The sequence below is a fragment of the Aythya marila genome (assembly GCF_965140915.1).
Source record: "Aythya marila genome assembly, chromosome: 21".
NCBI lineage: Eukaryota > Metazoa > Chordata > Aves > Anseriformes > Anatidae > Aythya > Aythya marila.
Window position 1 is genome coordinate 5,183,411 of NC_139062.1, and position 12,370 is coordinate 5,195,780.

Sequence of the window (12,370 nt, forward strand, 5' to 3'; positions counted from 1 at the left end):
CGACCAGCAACTTTCATAGGAGGGGGAGAGGCAAGGTTTACCCAGGAGATGCCGTGCTGTCACCTTGCTGTCGTTGGGGCCTGATCCTGCCTCAAGAGGAGAACAAGCAAAAAAAAGGCTGTGAACAATCTTGAGCAGAGGCCCTGGTGTGGAGGTTGGTGGCAGCCCCACTGCGGGAGGGCTGGGGCCTGACCTCCTGTCCACTGCGCTGAGCAGCAGCACCAGGTCTCTGCTGCTGAACCAAGGGCTGTGGGGAGCACCTGTGGGGTGAAGGAGGCAAAGGCTTCAGTCTGCTGTAGTTGCCAGGCTAAAGCATGCTACTGTGGAAATTCAGCTTATGGAGAGGCTGGGGGGGAGCCAGGCTCCCCCAGATGGCTCTTGGCAGGCGGTTAGAGTGACTCAAAAGGGAGAAAATCTTCACCCATCCCCTCCAGTCCCATCTGTGGCTTAAAGGAGTCAGGTTTTACTCATGTTCTGGATGGGGGCTTACCCTGAATGCTGTTAGTGTGAGTGTGCTCAGCTGTGTTTTTGTGGGGTCCCCTTGCTGCTCTGCTGGGCCCCTCACAATTCCACTGCTGTGTGTCTGCAGCTGAAATACCTCAGCTGTAACCTATTTAGCTTTCCTGGCAAAAAGTCTTCAAGTGGAGCACGAGGCTTCTCAGGCTGCGCGTGGGTGAATGTGAGAAAAGCCAACAAGGTGTTCAACTCAAGTAGGTCAGAAGAGGGAACCTGAATTTTACAGGAAACACTGATACGTGTACTGTAAGTGATTTTATTCCAAATGAAAGACAAGTCAACTTTTTTTTTTCTTTTTTGAAACTCAGGTTTTCTAGTGCTAGATCTTAAAAAAAAAAAAAAAAAAAAAAAAAAAAAGTCCCTTCCACCCCAAAAATAATCACCCCAAACCTTCAGTTTAATCAAAACATTTATCTTCAGTGGATTGGGTGGGAAGTGTTCCGAACTGATGCAATTTAAGCTCATTTCTAACATGAAGCAAATGTGATTATTCAGCAGAGGAGTTGAGAATTACATCTGATACGTAACTCCTGTTGCCTTCCACAACCAGCACGAATGCAAGGCAGGAACTCCAAACCAAAATGCGGTGCTGTGACCTTGGTAAGCCTGCAACCAACCTTCCCACCTGCTTTCATCTCCATCTTGTGTTACTTCCTAATTAACACCTTGGAGCACGTGGTTTGGCTGCTGTAGGAATTGGGGCCCGGTGTGTAAACCCTTTGTGGAGTTTATCCGTGGAACAAAAGGCCCTTATTATGCTGTCTCTGTGGCTGCTGCGTGGGAGTGCTGCAGGGTGTGTGAGGCGGGAGGAAGAGGGGGAAATGTGCTGCTGTGTGATCACAGAGCTGAATGCGTTCTCTGTATTAATGTAGCAGGTGCTCTGTTCTTTCCACAATAAAGAAGTCCAAGTAATAAGAGGTTTAGCCTCTTAGTTAAGTCATCGATACAAAAAAAAAAAAAAGAAAAAAGAAATATGCCTCCAGTTTTAGCACTGTAAACAAAGAAAGTTGGGTGTATGTCTAAACAACCGATGGCTTGCAGGCAAATAAATAAAAACCACTCAGGATGTGACATTTCCTCAAGAGGACTTCACTTTGATTTACCCTCACTGAAGAGCAGAACATGGTGGTGCTAGTGCAGCTGCCCTGGCCCTGAACTTTGCTGGCTACAGCAGGTTTGGGTGAGCACAAAACGCTGGTCCCTGGGGAAAGGGACACGGCTGGTGAAGCAGCTGCCATGTGAGTCACTGCAGAGCTGCCTCTGCCGAGTCCCTCTGCACATCCTTCCTGTGGCCTTTGAGTTTTTTGGGGTTAGGGAAGTTCCCGTGCACCCCATGGCTTTGGGTGCAATTTGAAGCAAAGGGGCAGGAGTTGGAGCACTGCAAGCCAGGAGCTGGGGGCCCCCAGCCCCATTTCATCCCTGGCAGCGCTCTGGTCACCCCGCAGAAAAGGCTTTTGGCTGAGTATGTGGGAATGCAAACTTGGACAGACCCCTGGGGCAAGGACTGCCCGCAGAACAGGGCTCAGCAAGCGCAGGGAGCTGAAGCACAAAGCGCCTCCTTGACATTTTCCTTGTCTCCCCCAGAAACTGCTGGTTTATGGCTGTGAACAGCAGGAAGCGCAGAAGCAATTTCTCCTTTGACATTTAAATTGCAGACAACATTTCCAATTAAATTTCCCTTTTTTACTAGATGTTGTTTCAGGTGTATTAGCCGCTTTATTCTGTTAGAGTGGTTATTATCTGTTGTTGAGGCTGCTGGCAATGCAGAATCTGCTGACATTTTGGCAGGAAGGTCTCTGAAAGCATTGCCTGCTCTTAACCTTTGGGGGTGCGTGGGACTCTGCTGCTGGGCCTCTGCCAGGGCCATGGCTGTCTTCAAAACTCTGCCTCCGCTGGAATCTGCAACCCCAGCAAATCCAGCACGTGCTGGAAAGCCCTGGGGCTTTTCAACTGCCCACACCTTGCAGGGTCATTGCCTGGGTGGGAGATGGTGGGGCCTCAGGGAAGGATGTGCAGGGAAACACCAGACTTGCCCCAGGATTGCCTTTGAGAAGGATATAGGATTGAGCCTGGGTATTTCCTAATGGATTTGCTTTTCATCTCTTTCATGCTGCTGGCCGGATGAAGGTTTTCTTTTTTTTGTGATGAGAGATGTTCCTTGTCAGGGCTCTTAATCTGTGAGGCTGTCCAGATAAGCTTACAGACCTGGAAAGACAGGAGGGGAGGAGGATGCAGCTAGTCAGGTGGAGCAGGAGGCTGAAGGAGACAGAAAGAGAGGTTAGGAGAGGGTGAGTTATGTCACGCTGATCATCTGTGTTGCTTGTCCTATTCTAAGCTGTTGTGAAGCAGAACAAACTGGGTGAGCAGAAATGTGCTGGTGTCCCAGCATCAGGGGATGATGCACAGGGATTTAGCCCAATGCCTCTTTTTTTTTTTTTTTTTCCATTTAACTGGGGCAGGGGTTTAGTTTGGAATAGCTTGACTGAGCCCTGCAAGGCTGAGGCTGCAGCATTACCCAGAGCAAGCAGGAGATGTGCAGGGATCAGCTGCGTGGCTGTTCCTGGCTTTGTGGCGAGCGTGTTGTAGGGATTTCACTTTGTAGGGAGCTGTGTAGTTAAATCCCCTTCAGCTTGCTTGCCTGGTGCTGCTCATGTAAGTTGCTTTCTCTGCTGCTGGAGGCAACTGTGGCCCTGGAGCTGTGGTCCTGGCGTGCTAGGAGAGAGGAAAGCCCTTTGCAGCAGCAGGGTGGTGAGGACCAAGGCAGCTGCTGGTTCCTCTGAATGTATTTGGGCTGGGGGAGGAGGGCTGGCAGCACCCTGGTGATGCTCTGGCTCTGAGCTGGAGCAGCTGTCTCCAGTTCCTGGCAGGTCCAGAGGCCGTGGGGTAGGTGTGTAATGGGGGGGTCCCTCTTGAGGCTTCCTCCCCACCCATCATCAGTGGGTGCCAGACCTGTCCATGCAGCCCTGTGGGACGGGATAGATTTGTTGCATATCGGCCCTGAAAATGTCCTGAGCTCTGTGAGTGCTTCCTGCCTGGCTTAGATCTGGAGAGATGTCACTGGGCCTTGTTAAATGCTCCAGCCAAGCAACACAAGGCATAAATCATCTTCTGCATGTATCAGCTCATCCAGGTAATTGTTGCCCAGGACAGGGGCAGACCCCTGCTGGTATTTAGGGCACATGGGGCATCCACACCCCCAGGACTGTCACTTGCTCTAATCAAACTTGGTGTTTCTGCTGACGTTCTTCGCATCTGCCTAACATCTTCTGTGTCAAAGTCCCGCAGCCCTGATGAGCGTTAATTATCTGCCTTTTTTCATCACATCCCTATGGGGTAATATTCCTCAGTTTAGAGATAGGAGCTCAGAGGCACTGAGAGGCTAAGGTCAAGAGGAGAGACGTGCGGAGAATGGTAATACAGGCCAGTAAGGCATTTCGAAACATAAATTCATTCTGATTCTGAAGGAGGGCCAGAAATGCTGAATTACCTGCTCATTTACCAACTTCCCTAGCCACAGGAGCAGCTCCTTCCTGATACGAGGCAAAGAGTAAGCAAGAGGAGCTCTGCTCCCAGGTGGCTCCCTTAGCAGGGCACGGGACTGGCCAACGGAGTAAGAGAGGTTTGGGGCTTGAGATGCACAGCAAGAATGAAATGCAATTTATGAAGGCATAGACTTAAATGAATTGGTTCATTTATAAAAATCAACTTCTCCAGGCTACTTAGCTTTTTGATGTCTCACCAGTATTTAATTGTCTTAACTTGATCTTAATAGAATTATTAGGTTTTATATCTCTGTAGATCTTGAGATTTATTTCCCAGCTCTCAATCTATTGGCCTGTGGCAACACTTCTGCTTAGCTTTGATTTGCGGGGGGAAAAGTTATTAGGCCAGTGAGCGGTTCTGCATTAGCAAATGGAACAGTTCCTAATCAGCTCATCTGTTTTGTGCTGCAGACTTTAAATGAAACATTGCTTTGGCAATATTTACCAAAGTGGATGTTGTCTCGATGAGTTAATTATCCTCCTTTGTCATTTTGGAATGGCCTCTGTACCTCGAGATCACACATCTGAGTCGTGCTGTCCCCCCTTTTCTCGAATAAAGCTTGAGCAGTGAGACTGCCTGGGACGTGAGGCTATGAGGATCCAGGCAGGTTGTGTACAGTTGGGCCACAAAGAATGGCAACATGAAATGTAGAGGGAGAGCTGGTGAATGGATGGCACTGGTGAAGTGAGGCTGGAAGATGAAGGCTGTGGGTTTCAGTGTTTGTGTTTTCTGAAACCCCAAACTTTGTTCTGAAACCGCCTTTCTTTGTTTTGTTTGTTCTGGTTGGTATAAAACTGGGTTTTCTGGCCTCGAGCCAAGATGAAAATCTCTCTTTTCGTACCTGCCGTGGTCAGTGGCTAAGTTAAAGCAAACAAACTCCCTGCGTCAGCTGCACGCCCAGGCTGCCAGTGAGTGAGGTTTTGGCTGGGAAAGGAGAGACTGGCCCCGTATCTTCAAGGATCCTGCTTCTTAGAGAAGGGGAAGGCATCTTGGGACACCAGTAGATTTAGCTAGTATTAACAGCAGGGGTCAGTGACAGGCTCTGTCTGTAGCTGATAAGTGAAAGAACAAGCTCAGAGCTGTGGGTCAAGAAACAGCAGTTGTCATTACCCTAGAAGCACTGATAACATAATCCTTTAATAATACCAACATAATACCGGCAGCCGTGGGCAGGGAAAGCTACAAAAGCTGGCCCTGAATTTGGTGTGGAGTCCCATGGGAGGGGCCGGCCGGCCGAGTGCTTTGCTAGGAAGGATGCTCAGCTCGTGCCCCAGTGATTTCCCCGACCCCAAAGGGAGAGGTACAGCCTGTGCTCCTGCCTGTGCCCCGAACTAATGCTGCAGCTGCCTGCTAGGAGGAGGAACCCCTTCGATCACCCCTTGGCTGCTCCATGTCTGAGCCAGAAGCACTCACTGCTGCCAAAGGCTCTTGGAGGGATGGGGGTTTGCTTGGTCTCAGCAGAGGAGCTCTGTGTCCTCAGGGCTTTGCAGTTCTTCAGAAGTGGGGCGTTTCAGCAGAGAATTAGATTAAAAAATAAATGTGTGGCTTGCCTCTTGCTGGATATGTTGTCCCTCAGCAGTCTGCCCCCCACTTAAGAAAATATTGCCCTCCAGATTCAATCCTGTCGCCCATTATTCATGAGGTCATTACTGTTTAATTTAATCACCAAATGTCAGCTCAACCCCATTTATTCTGCCAGCTCACTGGAGATTTACCTATTTATTTTACATTTCAAATGAATTGCTCATTATTCTGTCATTCTGGGATTTTATTCTGTAATTTATTTTGCGGGCCCTGACAAGTTGAAAATGAGCCCTGGTTCTCTCCTCTCTCTTGCATTTTAATCGCTGGGTCCACGGTTCAGCCCGTCGCTTGCAGGACCGAGGGACCTGACCCAATATTCAGCGAGGGAAGGAAACCGGGCTGTGTAATCCCACAGCTGCTGTTGCTGATTCAACTGTAACAAAGAGAGAGACTTTTTTTTCTTCCCTCACCTCTCAGGTCAACGTCAAAGGACAAATTACCCCGTGCAACGTGCTCCTGGAATACACCCCGGCGGTTCAGAAGCGCACGGCGTCCCTTCTGGTGCGTAGGCATGGGTGTGGATGTGCCGTTAGTCCCCAGAGCAAAGGCTGTGAAATGCAAGCGTTGGAGGATGCACTGTTTTGGGGTGTAATCAGCCTTCTGGTTTTGAGGTTAGGATGAGATGGTCCCTGCTGGGGGACTGTCCTCACGTTGCCTACTTCCAGCTCTACTTTCCTTTCCTTCGCTCTTGTTTCTTGTCCTGTGTTGGTGCTGCAGAAGGCACTCTGCTCCAGTTTCACGTCCCCAGGCTCCCTTGGTGCCCCGGTGCCTGGGTTAGGTCTTTCTGTGCCCTGTGGGTCCCTGTGCCTGCAGCTCAGCTCCTTGCAGACAGGTTGTGGTGCTTGTAACTTGTCTGCGTGCTGCCGAGTCCCATCCTGCCCCCACCCTGTCCAGCCTCATTCTGCTTCCTCGTGCAGAACACCATATTATGGAAAACCAATTTTCTGTCTGGATTAGTTCTTTATCTGCCAATTGAGCGCTCTGTGCTATCTCTGTTACCCTGCGAACTGCTGGGACCCGTGGGCCCTGCACGTTGCCCCTTCATTATCCAGTTGAAGATCAGCTCTTCTGTGCTGGAGAGAAGACTTAAGGAAATGCACAAAAGGCAAAAGACACTGGTAGGCACTAGAAAGAGCAAGAGGAAGAATTCAGAGGACACGAAGGGGGATTTCAATCTTCAGGCTCATTTCTTGGTGGAAAATAAGCCGAGCGTGCGCTCAGCCCGGTGAGAGCCAAGAGCAAAAAAACCCACTGGGTTTGTCTTTGTGATGCTCTCCCTGACACTGGCACAAACCCAGAGCACCTCATTGATTTTCTGTTTTGCCCGGTCTGAAATGAGCAGTGTGAGATTGCTCCTTTTTGCTGGGCTGAGTTATTGCCTTCAGCTCCAGTGAAGGTTCCTGGCAGGTGCAAGAGTTGGACGGGGTAGATCCAGCTTCTTTTGGTTGTCTTTTCCCCTGCGATGCTATTTCTGCCCATTGCATCTTCACACCCATCTCAGCCTGGGCCATCGAGGACATGTTTGGGAAGTCGCTGCTCTGCAGGGCTGCAGTGGGAGCACTTGTAAGAGCACCTTAAACACAAAAAAGTGACGCTGGTGCTCTTCCTTGGGAGCCCTACCGTGTCCTTGGGCCTGGGTTGAGCTGTGCCCTGCCTGTAAAGGAAACTTTCCTTGCTGCTGTGTGCAAAATGCCTGTTTCTGGTGTTCTTCAACACAGGGAGGATGGGGTGGCTGACTGTCAAGTGCTCATTCTTGTGAACAATGGCTCGGAAAGAATAATTTTCCGACTGGATGTCAGGCGTGTTTATTCCTGGATATCTAAGTGCTCTTGACTTGGCCCTAACTGAATTTGTGTCCCAGCATTTTTCTTAATTATTCTCTCTGATTCCTCCGTGTCACTGTGCAGTCGAAGATTAATTGGGGAAAACAGTGGTGTGCATCCTGCTTGGAGGCCGTGGATCACCGCGTGCGTCTTGCAGGCTATGGGGAGGAGCCCAGCTACTTCTCCCCTTGTCCCCCCCTCCCAAGGTCACCCTTCTGTGTCCCTTCCCTTTGCCCTTTCCACACCACCCAGGGATGCTGAGCACCCCTCCTGGAGCAGGGTGGCAGCGCTGGGAAGTGTTGTGGGCTCAGGGGGCTCCCCAAGCATCTCCCCATGCCCTGGCTCTGTGGGGTGTGATGGGGAGGGTTATCAGGCCACCAGTAAGCCTTCGGTGGGTGACTCCTGTCCTGCCTGGTTAGGTCCTGCCACAGCAGGAGCCCTGCGGAGTGCTCCTGGCTCTGCTCTGAGCCGAGCGTGGTGTGACAGATAGGGGTTGTTCCTGCAAATGCTCCTTGCTGCCATTAACAAGTCGTTAATGGTGCAGGGATCCAGTAACAATCCTTCAGCCTGGCTTGGGCGGTTGTGTGGCAGCATCTCCTGCTTCCCCTGTGGCTGGGGGGCTGCTGAAGGCATTTAGAGGTTTAAGCTCCTTGCTCTGAGCACAAGCAGGGACCCAGCCGGTGTCCCTCTAAGAGCCAGGGGACGCAGGGCTCTGTATGAGTCGCGGTGCTGCAGGTGAGCACTCTTTTCCAGCTCCTTTTCCCCAACCCTCAGCACTCCCAGACAGATGAGGAAAGCGAGGAGAAACCTGTGCTTGATTCAGCAGGCCGGGTGCTGGTGGGGGTGGCTGTTTGATGTCGCAAAGCTCCGTGTTACCTCTTAACTGTAAAAATGCCTGCTCCTTTTGAAGCTACGTAGGCAGCCGCCTTACTGAGAGCACTCAGTACAAAATAAAGCCCCTCAACATCCTCCCTGCTGGTAACACGTTGTGGGAAGCTTTGCTTTCGTTTAAAAGAAGCGAAGAGCTTTGCTTTTCTGCCAATAGAAGATGCATTTCTCTGGCAATTGGCATAAAATGAATCTATTTAAATAGAGGTAATTTGGTGCAAAGAAATTGATTTTTCTATCACAGTAATGTTGAATAACGTTAGTTTCTTTAAAACTTAGAAGAGAAAAAAAAGGGGGGGGGGAGCTACAGTTTGGCATTTTGTTTTGTTGTATAGCTGTTTGCCTTCATGTTTTCTGTAGCCTGTCTCAAGGGGATCTTGCTGTGCCTTTTTTCCCATAATAGATTTAGTTTTGCTGTCCTGTTTTGCATGAGAAATGCCTGGTTAGTTAGTCTAACCCCGAACTCTAGAAATGTTCATTTAATTCTGGACGATCCCACTTCTAGGACTGGCAGGGTAGCACAGGGATGGCAACAGCAAGGGCTTGGACACCCATGAGGTCTGGTAGAAGATGAATGGACTAAGATGCTTAAGTCCCTCAGGGGACTAAGGGGCCAAGATGCAGCTGAGCACTTCAAAAAGTGCCTAAGCTAAGGGGATACTTGGTCAGCTCAGGCTGTGGAGCTGTAGAGCTGGATCATTCTAATTTCTTTCCCCCTTTACCAACAGGGAGCTGTCACCTGGGAAGTGGCTTCATCCCTTCTGCCTCAGCAGGTGCTGGATGGGGTGAGGACAGCGGGGAGCAGAGCAGCACCCACTGGGGACAGCAGGTAGGGATGGAGCTGACCCTAATGCAGCTCCTCTCCTGTCTGTAAACAGCCATCATCAGAGCTTTGAGCTTGAAGGTAAGAAGTGAAGGGGAGGATTGGATTAGGGCTGAAAAAACACCAGATTCTTTTTTTTTTTTTTTTTTTTTTTTTCTATTGGCAAACCTTTCAAACTTACCTCTGTGGCCTGGCTGGTCTAATAATGAATTGATTTTCTGCACCTTGGTGGATTTTGTGGAAGCCCTGTCAATGTAAGGCACTTGATTCGGTTGACAAGAAATGGGCTGGGGGGTCCAGACTGGGATCTGATCGTTGCAGCATCACTGGTGACTTTTCAAGTGGCAGATTTCCCTTTAACCTGGGGAACCCTGCACAGCTTCTTCCTGATGCGCCCCCGATCAGCTGGTGTTTGGGGTGAAATCCCCAGGTTCTGGTGGTTGTGGCTGCAGGAGTGGGGAGCTGGGCAGCCATGGGGAAGGGAAGAGCGAGCCTCCCGATCAGGATCTTGCTGCTGCCTCAGCAGATGTGCTGCTGGCTCTGGTGCTGACATCCCACTGTCGTGCTGAAGCTTAATAATGTTTGGCAGCAGCTAATTAACACACTAACAACCGCTTTGTGCCAGGAAGCTGCACGGCCCCTGCAGATCTGGATGCTCTGCCCTGCGGGGGGAGGCTGGGGTCTCTCTGACTCCAGTGAGTAATAGGAACACCACGGGACACCAGGGGTGGGTGTAGGGCTCTGGCTGCTTCTGAAAAAAGGTCACCATTGCAGATGGTCGAGGCTGCAGCCTGCGGGCACGATGGGGACTGGCTGAACGTGGAAAGATCAGTGAACAGGCCTGTGCTGGGTTATCAGAAGCCCTGCCTCACCACTTGTCTATGAGCTGGTAGGGTTTGGGTACACTGTGAGCTGTCTGTGCTCGTGGTGGTTCCGATCTGTCCTACAAAACGGGGCTGGTGAAGGTGCTGTGCAGGTGGGGATGCATTCACTGGTTGTACAAGGTCAATAGTTTGAGTGCTGCGGCAGTGGGTTGCTGCAGAGCTTCTGAGGTTGATGGAAACCTTCTCAGGCTTTGGCTCTACAGTTATGGGGTGCCCAGGGAACCACGTGCCCCCCTTGCCCAGCAGAGCCAGACATGAAGCGCTGAGCCCCTCCCTGATAGATGCAGCACCTTGGCCACGTCCTGCCCCGTTACAGCATCTGGGCAGTGAGCTGCTCCATGCTTCATTTCTGGAATGGCATTTCCCCATCTTGGGGCTGCCCCGTGGGGCTCAGCCCAGCCCCGTTCCCCACACCATCACTCCGTACCCTTCTTCAGGCTGCTGTGGGAGCAGGGGGCTCCTCCTTGCTCCCATGGAGCTGAGATGCTGCCTGCTGCCCCCAGCCCTGAGGCAGAAGTTGCTGGCAGTGGGGTGCTGCCTCTCCATGCCTTTCATGAGAGCCCTTTCTTCTCAGTAGGGCAAACAGAAAACCCATGACCCCCTCTGCTGGCAGTCATCGCCGGCTGAAATATTATTGTAAGCCAATATAAATTCGTTCACATCAGTGAAATCAGGAGGCAAGGGTTTTCCTTGCTTTTCCCATTAAGAATAAATCTACCCTCTGAGACAGCGTTTTTACACCCTTTGCTGAGCCTCTGCTGCCTGTTCTGCAAGGTGAGCTGTGCTTGCTGAGCACCCTCTGGTCTTTCCATTCCTCCTACAAGGAGTGTGAAATGCTCCCGAGTCACCTGTGCTGGGCTCCTGGGACTGGGAGTGTTTCAGCTCTGCTGCAGACACTGGGAATAATCTCATTTCTTACTTAAACATCCCTTATCTCCTCCAGTGCCTGCAGGGTGCAGGGGCGACCTCTGCTCCAGCAAACCAACAGTCAGCCTTGTCTGGGACAGCCAGGGGATGCTGGGACACAACTTGGAGACTAGCTGAGACTTCAGAAAGATTTCTTTTTTTGGTGGAGCTCTTTTACCGAAGGGGGTTATTCTGCTAATTGGCTAAACCTAGTTAAATTGAGGCTGGGAGTTGTGCTAATCTGAGGGGGGAGGTAGCCAGCAGCATGAGGTCTGTGCTTGCATGAGGTGGGCTGCAGGACAGCACAAACATCTTGCATCCTCCTCTCTGCTGTGACAGACCCTCTGGCGAACTGCAGAAAGTGGTAGGAGCCTGGAGGGGACTGCTCAGGCCAGAGCTTTTATCTAGAGGAAGAGGGGCTAAATAAAAGGTAGTGCTGTGAGGACAAGGTGTGCAGGAGCATGGTCTGTGGTATGTTGGAAAAGCTGGAATATTTGAAGAGGGATTTGGTTAATTTATCACAAGCATTGTCCTAACGTGGTACTGTTTTTGTCTTTTTTTTTTTTTTTTTTTTTTTAAGAGAAACTTTGGAACTTCCGAGTTTCAGATACCTTATTCCTTTGGGTTATTTTTAGCTCACCCTGGCAGTGAGATGAAAGCATCCTCCTGGCCTCTCTAAACGAGGAGCTGCTTGCTTCTTGTCGCTGGGTCTGTTTTATAGGTGGAGGAAGAGCATAACGGAGCCAGCGAAGCAATTATCTCTCTCTGTGTGGGGCTGTTCCGTGGCAAGCCCTTTGTTTTTAGCCTGGCGGTGAGGAGCAGCACAGAGCTATGGGATTTCCACAGAAGAAATAATGCTGTCTGCAGCCTGGGCTTTCTGGGTGTCCTCCTGTGTGCCCAGGCTGCTCTCTGCTTTTGCTCACGTGAAGGTGTTGAAGGAAACCACTCCACCTGCAGAGAAGGTGTTTTGTGGTTTTTTCTCACGTGTTTTCTGGTCTGTGGGACTGGCTGGCCCTTATCCTCTTCTGCTGGCAGGGAGAGAAAGTGTCTGGTCTGAAAGCTGTGTTTGTGATACATTTCTGCTCCTTGACACTGCCAGGAGAGCACAGACCTTGTGGTTAATTGACTTAGCCACGAAAAGTTGTCTCACCTTTGCTCTGCACTGCGTTCTCCCTTAATTCACAGACTCAGGGCAGTATTTCAGACAGCTCACTGGCTATGTAGGCTGTATAGCTCTTTTCCCCTCTTTGCTGGCACCCAAAGGTGCTGTTTGTCCTGGCCATGCCGTATAGGGAGCAGGGGGTGACTTGTGGATAACTCGGGAGAGCTGGAAGAAACTGGAACAGGTAACCTGCAAGGGATGAGGTGATCATCCCCCTGTCCTCTGCTCACAGCCTGAGGGG